Below are 9167 nucleotides of genomic sequence, written 5' to 3' on the forward strand. Positions count from 1 at the left end.
ACCAAATGGGAAGAAGGTGCTCCGGAGTTCAAATCTGGTGATCGGTTTATATGGGGGCTATATACAAACATATACAAACACCATGTACCAAATTTCAGCCGGATCGGATGAAATTTGCTTCTCTTAGAGGCTCCGCAAGCCAAGTCGGGGGATCGGTTTATATGGGGGCTATATATAATTATGGACCGATGTGCATGGTTGTTAGAGACCATATACTTACACCATGTACCAAATTTCAGCCGCATCGGATGAAATTTGCTTCTCTTAGAGGCCTCGCAAGCCAAATTTGGGGGTCCGTTTATATGGGGGCTATACGTAAAAGTGGACCGATATGGCCCATTTGCAATACCATCCGACCTACATCAATAAAAACTACTTGTGCCAAGTTTCAAGTCGATAGCTTGTTTCGTTCGGAAGTTAGCGTGATTTCAACAGACGGACGGACAGACGGACGGACATGCTCAGATCGACTCAGAATTTCACTACGACCCAGAATATATATACTTTATAGGGTCTTAGAGCAATATTTCGATGTGTTACAAACGGAATGACAAAGTTAATATACCCCCCATACTATGGTGGAGGGTATAAAAAATCCTTTCTGGCTAATTGCATTTTGCCTCACATCTTTCTCACTTCCACAAGGTTTTTTAGTTCTTAGCACCTTTTTCTGTAATACAAACAACGTAGAAGGAATTATGCGATTTTATAAATTTTTTAAATTTTACCTTTCGCCTGGACGGAGAATCGAACCGCGGACCATGCTATTTATAAGCCAACATACTATTCACTGGGCTACATAGATGTTATTGTCATCAAAAGACAATTATCATTATAAGTTATATTTATATAGCACAGTTTGCGGCGCACACGGGCCGATTAAACAAATTTTTAGCAGTGGTTGGTACGTCCGCCATTATATACCATTCGTCCTGGGTTCGATCCATGCTTCGACCGAACACCAACAAAAAAAAAATTTTTTTTTACATATATTTCATATATGTTCGGACGATTCCGAAAAAGTGTTCAACATTACATACTACTATTTTAAATTTTTATTAAAGACTTAAAGTCAGAAAAGAACAGTGCTTGGTATAAACGAAATGGTGTTGTTGGTGAAAATTAGAAGGCCAAATGTCAACGTGATCAGATGAAATTAGATCCTTCATGAGGCTTCCAGTCGGTTTATATAGAAGCAAAATATAATTGTGGACCGATGTGGCCAAATTTTTGCATAGTTGTTAGATGACATATACTGACATCACGTAGTCAATTTCAACCAGATACAATGAAATGCAGTCCTTCAAGAGTTTCCCGAGGTCAAATCTGGTAATCGGATTATATGGGTGATGTATGTAATTATTGACCGATATAAACCAATTTTTGCACGGTTGTTAGAGACCATATACTAACACCATTTGCCAAATTTCAGCCGGATCGGATGAAATCTGCTCCTCCAAGAGGCTCTGGAGGTCAAATCTGGGGATCGGTTTATATGGGGCCTATATACTTATGGACCGATATGGCCTAATTCTGGCATGGTTGTTAGAGACCATATACTTACACCACGTATCAAATTTCAACCGGATTGGATGAATTTTGCGGCTATACATAATTATGGCGGCTATACATAATTATGGACCGATATGGACCAATTCTAGCATGGTTGTTAGAGACCATATACTAACACCACGTACCGAATTTCAAACGTATCGAATGATATTTACCCCTCCAAGAGGTTCCGGAAGTCAAATCTAGGGATCGGTTTATATAGGGGCTATATATAATTATGGACCAATTTTTTCATGCTTTTTAGAGACCACACCCAGAGAAGGAATATGGTCACCTCAAACATGTTTTAAGAGCAAAATGTAATTTTTGGGTGTTGACCATGTAACATGGTTTTTGCAACCATGTTATTTTCTCGGAAATCATGTATCTGATTTCGGCAAGCAGGTTATATTTGATGAGAAAATAACATTTTAGTGACAAACATGTTACATGGTCACCATACAAAAATAACATTTTGCTCTTGAAACATGTTTGAGGTGATCATATTCCTTCTCTGCGTGCATAGACCAAATTTCACCCTGATCGGATGTAAGTAAGATGTAAGTTGAAATCCAAGTGGCTCCGCCAGACAAACCTATGGTAAAAGTGGTCCGAACTCTCTAAAAGTTTAGTGGGAGTTTGCTCATGTAGAATCCCCAGAAGGAATGCAAGATATGCTACTGGATGTACATTTTCCAGAATGTAAGACAAACAGGGCACTGGACCCGTGTGGCTTTAAGGACTTCGAGAATCTTAGATAACTATACTACTGCCAGTATATTCTTACCGTGCTGAGTAAGAGGGGTATAAAAGTATTGGCGTATGCAGACGACATTGTCATAATGGTGTCAGGCAAATGTATGGACACAATCTCGGATGTGACCACAATCTCTGTCGGAATGGGCCACCAGTGGTGGTTTAGGGGTAAATCTTATTTAGTGCTTTATACCAGGAAGAGAAGATTTGGCAGATACAAAGACGCGGAATTTCAAGGGACAAACTTGACACTCTCGAAATCGGCACGATATACTCTAGACCCAAGAATAAAGCGGATGGTATGAAAAAAAACCTATGCGGCATTATCCGTATGTCGGTAGTTGATTGGAGAGCGTTGGGGAATGAAACCGTCCTTTTGAGTTGGCTTTACACAGCTGTAATAAGGCCAGTAGTAGGGATGTCACGTCTGGTGGCCCATCACGAACCACCACAATCATATACTGAGATTGAGCAGTCTTGCGGTTCTCACTGAACAGCATAATATAAATCTGTGCTGGATACCTGGACATTATAGCATAACAGAAAACGAAGAGGCCGATGTAAGGAAGGAGCAAGCGGCATAAGGGTTGAATTACACACCATGCGTCAATCCGTGCGTTGATGGAAGGGTTGATTTTTTTCTGTTTGCGCAGACTATTTGAGCTTTTGATTTCAAAGAGAAATTTCAACTCTTCAATCGTCGGACGCATTGTACGCATTGAACGCATGGTATGTAATTCTACCTTAAATAATGTCATTTCGAATGCTTTTTCTCCGCTTTCTTTGTTATACCCTCCACCATAGGATGGTGATATATTAACTTTGTCATTCCGTTTGTAACACATCGAAATATTGCTCTAAGATCCCATAAAGTATATATATTCTGGGGCGTGGTAAAATTCTGAGTCGATCTGAAATCACGCTAACTTCCGAAATCACGCTAACTTCCGAACGAAACAAGCTATCGACTTGAAACTTGGCACAAGTAGTTGTTATTGATGTAGGTCGGATGGTGTTGCAACTGGGCCATATCGGTCCACTTTTACGTACAGCCCCCATATAAACGGACCCCCAACTTTGGCTTGCAGACCCTCTAAGAGACGAAAATTTCATCCGATCCGGCTGAAATTTAATACATGGTGTAAGTATATGGTCTCTAACAACTATAAAAAAATTGGTCCACATCGGTGCATAATTATATATAGCCCCCATATAAACCGATCCCCCGATTTGGCTTTCGGAGCCTCTAAGAGACGAAAATTTCGTTCGATCTGGCTGAAATTTGGTACATGGTGTTAGTGTATGGTCTCTAATAACCATGCAAAAATTGGTCCACATCGGTTCATAATTATATATAGCCCCCATATAAACCGATCCCCAGATTTGACCTCCGGAGCCTCTTGGAAGACCAAAATTCATCTGATTCAGTTGAAATTTGGTACGTGGTGTTAATATATAGCCTCAAACACCCATGCAAAAATTGGTCGAAATCGGTCCATAATTATGTATAGCCCCTATATAAACCGATCCCCAGATTTGACCTCCGGAGCCCCTTGGAAGAGCAAAATTCATCCGATTCGGTTGAAATTTGGTACGTGTTGTTAGTATATGGTATCCAACAACCATGCAGGAATTGGTTCATATCAGTCCATAATTATATATAGCCCCATATAAACCCATCCCGAGATTTGGTTTTGGAGCCTCATGGAGAAGCAAAATTCATCCGATCTGGTTGAAATTTGGTACGTGGGGTTAGTATATGATATTTAACAACCATGCCAAAAGTGGTCCATATCAGTCCATAATCATATATAGCCCACATATAAACCGATCCCGAGATTTGTTTTGGTGCCTCTTGGAGGAGAAAATTTCATCCGAGTCAGTTGAACTAGGTCCATATCGGTCTATAGTTATATATAGCCGTCAGATAAATCGATCCCCAATCACAAAAAATTGGTCCATATCAAGTTCATAATTGTATATAGCATCGTGCAAAAGTCCATATCGATTCGTAATTATTTGTAGATTTACCAATACATAACTTTTTTGTCTAATATATACCACGTATGGACTAACTCACAATTCAGAAAACGATGTTAAGAAGTTTTAAGATACCTTGCCATCGGTAAGTTTTACCACAACGCAAGTAATTCGATTGTGGATGATGCAATCCATGACGCAATCCATGGTGGAGAATACATAAGATTCGGCCTGGCCGAACTTACGGCCGTATATACTTGTTTAAGATGTTGGGCTTCTTCCGCGGGCTGCGAAGACTGCTGCTATAATTAAGCCTGAGGGAACTTGGGCGCTATATATAAAAAAGATTGGTCTTAAGACAAAAGACTTACATATGGCAAATTTCAAGTCAATGGGACGAAAAATGCTCGCTTGGCCTTAGTTTAATCAAAAGTGTTTACAGACACACGAAAATGGTTACATCTACTCAGCAGTTACCATGAGTAGTATACTAACTCTCTCAGGGTATTACAAAAGAATTTCAAGATGTTATGAAGAATTTACCTCAATTCCGCGGTCCAGAAAATTTAATTTTAAATTTGTGTAAAAGGTAAGGAATTCCCCTCACCAAATGGCAATGAAAGATTATGCCCACTATTCGTGGTTGATCTTTCTTGAACCGACACAAAATATATTTGAGTACCATTAATTATGATGATTTTACCAACGACTTCTTCTTTTTCCGGGTGTAGGCAATTTTAAAATTCAATCGCTGCAACTGACATCATAAAATGTAAGCTTTTAGGCCACAATGAACGCACAAATCCTTATTACAATGAATAACCGAAGATAGATGGTAACCAAGTGGTAGCCTGCAGATTTTATGGCAGACAGACATGCGGACGATATCCAACACAATATGCGTGTTTTGTTTGAGTTGACATATGGTCGTAATTTGCAATCAAGCTCTAAAGATGACAAGAGAAATGTTCGTATGAACAATTGACACATAGCACGAGATCTCTGTAAATAAAAATAAAATTCCAAATCCAGACCAAGCGAATACGATTGTTGTGCGCCTGTTTCCCAATTCTGTAAAGGAGGACCTGTTACAATAGGCCGCCTTGGAACCCTTATTTCACTTATATTTGCATGCCTGCATTTCACCGCTTTCGTGTGGTGCACTAGCAACAATAACAGCCAACACGGTGCCAACAAAAGACAAAATGCCCATAAACAATATCACAGAGGGAAAATCTGCTGCCAAGCAGCCAGTCGTACTATCCAGCCTGGCATAGTGCCATTTTTTGGTAAGTGTGAAATGTTGGACAGAACAACAAAACAGCAATAATTTCGCCAACATCTTTTCCAAACTGTCCAACAGCTAACAAACCAAAAATTTACACACTAATCATAAGCAAATATGTAGTACACGTTAGGGTTTCCAAATACTCTTATCGAGGATGAATTATTTTTTTTTTTTTGTGAAACTCATGGCCTTTAAACACAATAGTAAAACAAGTAAAGAAAGTCTAAAGTCGGGCGGGGCTGCCAGTAATATATCCAGCACCACTTTTTAATCACAGATTCGTTTTTTGTTTTCAAAGAGGTTAAGTTCGACGATGGGCTACATAGTCCCCATATAAACCGACCTCCCGATTTGGGGTCTTGGGCTTATAGAAACCGTAGTTTTTATCCAATTTCTCTGAAATTGGAAATCTAGAGGAATTGTACAACCGCAAATATGTGTTCCGAAAATGGTGACTATCGGTCCATGTTTTTCTATAGCCCCATATAGACCAATATACCGATTTTACTTCTTGCGCTTCTAATATCCATAGTGTTTGTCCAATTTTCCTAAAATTAGAAATCTATAGGTTTTTTAGGACCACAAATACGTGTGCCGGAAATGGTGTGTATCGGACCATAGTTTGATATAGCCCCCATATAGATCGATCTCGTGATTTTACTTCTTGGGCTTCCAGAAAATGTAGTTTTTCATCCAATTTGCCTGAAATTTGAAATCTGGAGATTTTTTAGGTCCATAAATAGGTGTGCAGAAAATGGGCTGTACATGTTGTTGTACAGCCCCCATGTTGACCGATCTCGCAATTATATTTCTTGGGCTTCAAGAAACCGTATTTTTATTCAATTTGCCTGAGAGTGGAAATCTAGAGGTGTTTTAGGACCATTAATAGGTGTGCCGAATATATTTTGTATCGGTACAGGTTTTGAGACATCCCCTTCTAAGCCGGCCCTCCGATTTGGGGTTTAGATTCTGTAGTTTTTTCTGAACCACAATTAGGTGTACTGAATATGGTGTGTATCGGTCCATGTTTTGGTATAGCCTCCATATAGACTTATCTACCGATCTTGTGCTACTAGAAATCATAGTGTTTATCTGATTTGCCTCAAATTGTAAATATACTGGTATTTTAGACCTTCAAAAACTAGTATAGGATTTAGTTTTTATCGGTCCATTTCCAGATTTTACTTCTCGTAATCATTTAAATAATGACGAAGAGTTTTCAAAATAAACTATCATAGTTGATTTTTATTTAAGATTCGGCCCGGCCGAGCTTATTGCTGTATATACACTGAAAAAAATATTGTCATGAGGTCAAAGATTTCACGTCTTTAAAATACGTATGCAAATTTTGCTTAGCATAGAAGACACATTTCTCTAATAGAAAGTTTTTTTCCTTGTCCAAAAGTCGACAAACTCTTCAATGAAGTCGTATTGTCCTTATAATTGAGTGATTTCACTTAAAAATGGGTATGATAACATGAAAGAAAATATGTTTGGGCTAAGGTTAATTTGACTTTAATAATTCAGAAAAATTCTTTAAATTTAATGAAATTATCATTAAATTTGTTGCCTTTTTGCATCTTGACTACAAAGCAAAAATTCGTTCTAATGTAGGACATGTTTTTCAACACTTTATTTTAAAGACGTTTTTTCCTTGAAACAAAGCATAATTTCTACTGGAAGTCGAGTCTTAATTTGGAAAATAAAGCTGTCGTTAACTCGTTCTTAAAGGACTATGATAGCACATGAAGAAAAAAAGCTGAAAAAGCGAAAAATTAAAATTTGCTTCCTAGAAGCAAGTACACAAAACCCAAATTTAAAGAGAATTTTGTCTTAAAAGTATCCTTACTTGAATTCTCCCCTTCTTTGGCTTGGAATCAATACCAATATTTTTAAAGTAAAGACAAAATCTTTGGAACCTGGCATGCTTTTTTTCAGTGTACTTGTTAGATCTACATTTTCTATGCCCTGTCAAATCCTGACAATTTGTTGGGTATTTTGTGCACATATACTTAAATATATATTTAAATCTGAACCGATTTAGGAGAAATTTTTTGGACTTTTTTTGGACTAATACGGCTAATGCACTGGGACGGAGCACAATGTGAAAGGCATATGCACATTTTAGTAATTTATTCAAGTTTTGATTTTGATCAAATTTGGCACACATTGCTAAAATGTTAAATGTACTCTCTGAGCAAAATTGCAAGTAAATCGGATCGTCCGCAATCATGTGAACCCAAATCTGAACCAATTTCAACCAAAGTTGGCATGCTTAGTTAGAATGTTAGTTCTACTCCCTGTGCAAGATTTCAAGTAAATTGGGTACAACATTGGTATCTGTGGCAATATGAGTGTATATCGGGCCAAATCTATATATGAGAGATATATCTAAATTTGAACTAATGTTAACCAAATTTGGCATACTTTACTACGAGTATACTATCGATCGTACTCCTTGTGCAAAATTTGAAGCAAATCAGGATAAAACTATGGCTTTTGGGGCTCTCTAAGTGCATATCGAGCGAAAGATATAACAAGTATATACAGTAGTAAGTTCGGCCAGGCCGAATCTTAAGTACCCACTACCATGAATCAAATAGTTTCCTTTGAAAATTTCAGGGTGGTTTGATGACCGATGTTTTCCCAAGCAGATCAGTTCAACCAGTACGCTTACCGACGATAAATGTAAAGATTTTACCTATGAAGACTAGATCAGAATCTGGATTTATAATAACCATTTTTTTTTGTGTGCAAGAAAATGATGAAATAACGCCTTGACTCTGTAGATTCACCCCAATTATTTAAATGATTACGAGAAGTAAAATCTGGAAATTTTACATTCAAGCAATTTTCATGATTAGTGCACTTTCTTTACCCTCAAGATCTTAAATTGGTTTATATGGAGGCCTTACCAAATGGACCGATAAAAACTAAATCATATACACTTTTTGTGGGTCTAAAATGCCAGTATATTTTGAATTTGTGGCAAATCGGATAAAAATTACAATTTCTAGGAGTTAAATCGGGAGATCGGTCTAATGGGGCTATGCCAAAAACATGGGATACACACAGTATTCAGCACGTCTAATTGTGGTTCTAGAATCTAGACCCCAAATCGGAGGGCCGGTATAAAAAACTCTACCGATACACAATATATTCGACACAACTATGTTATTTATAGTCCTCAAAAACCCCCAGATTTTCGATTTAAAGTTGGACAAAAACTACGGTTTCTATAAGCCCAAGAAGTAAAATCTGAAGATCGGTCTATATGGGGGCTATATGAAAACACTGACCGATACTCACCATTTTTGGCGCACCTCTTTATGGTCCTAAAATATCTCTAGACTTTCAATTTCAGGCAAATTGGATAAAAACTAAGGATTCTAGAAGCCCAAGAAGTAAAATGTGGAGATCGGTCTATATGGGGGCTATATGAAAACATGGACCGATATTCACCATATTCGACACACCCATTTGTGGTCTTCAAATACCTCTAGATTTCCAATTTCAGGCAAATGGATAAAAACTACGGATTCTAGAAGCTCAAGAAGTAAAATCGGGAGATGGCTCTATATGGGGGCTATAT

The sequence above is a fragment of the Haematobia irritans genome, chromosome 2 (genome assembly GCF_050003625.1).
Source record: "Haematobia irritans isolate KBUSLIRL chromosome 2, ASM5000362v1, whole genome shotgun sequence".
In the NCBI taxonomy this organism is placed as follows: Eukaryota; Metazoa; Arthropoda; class Insecta; order Diptera; family Muscidae; genus Haematobia; species Haematobia irritans.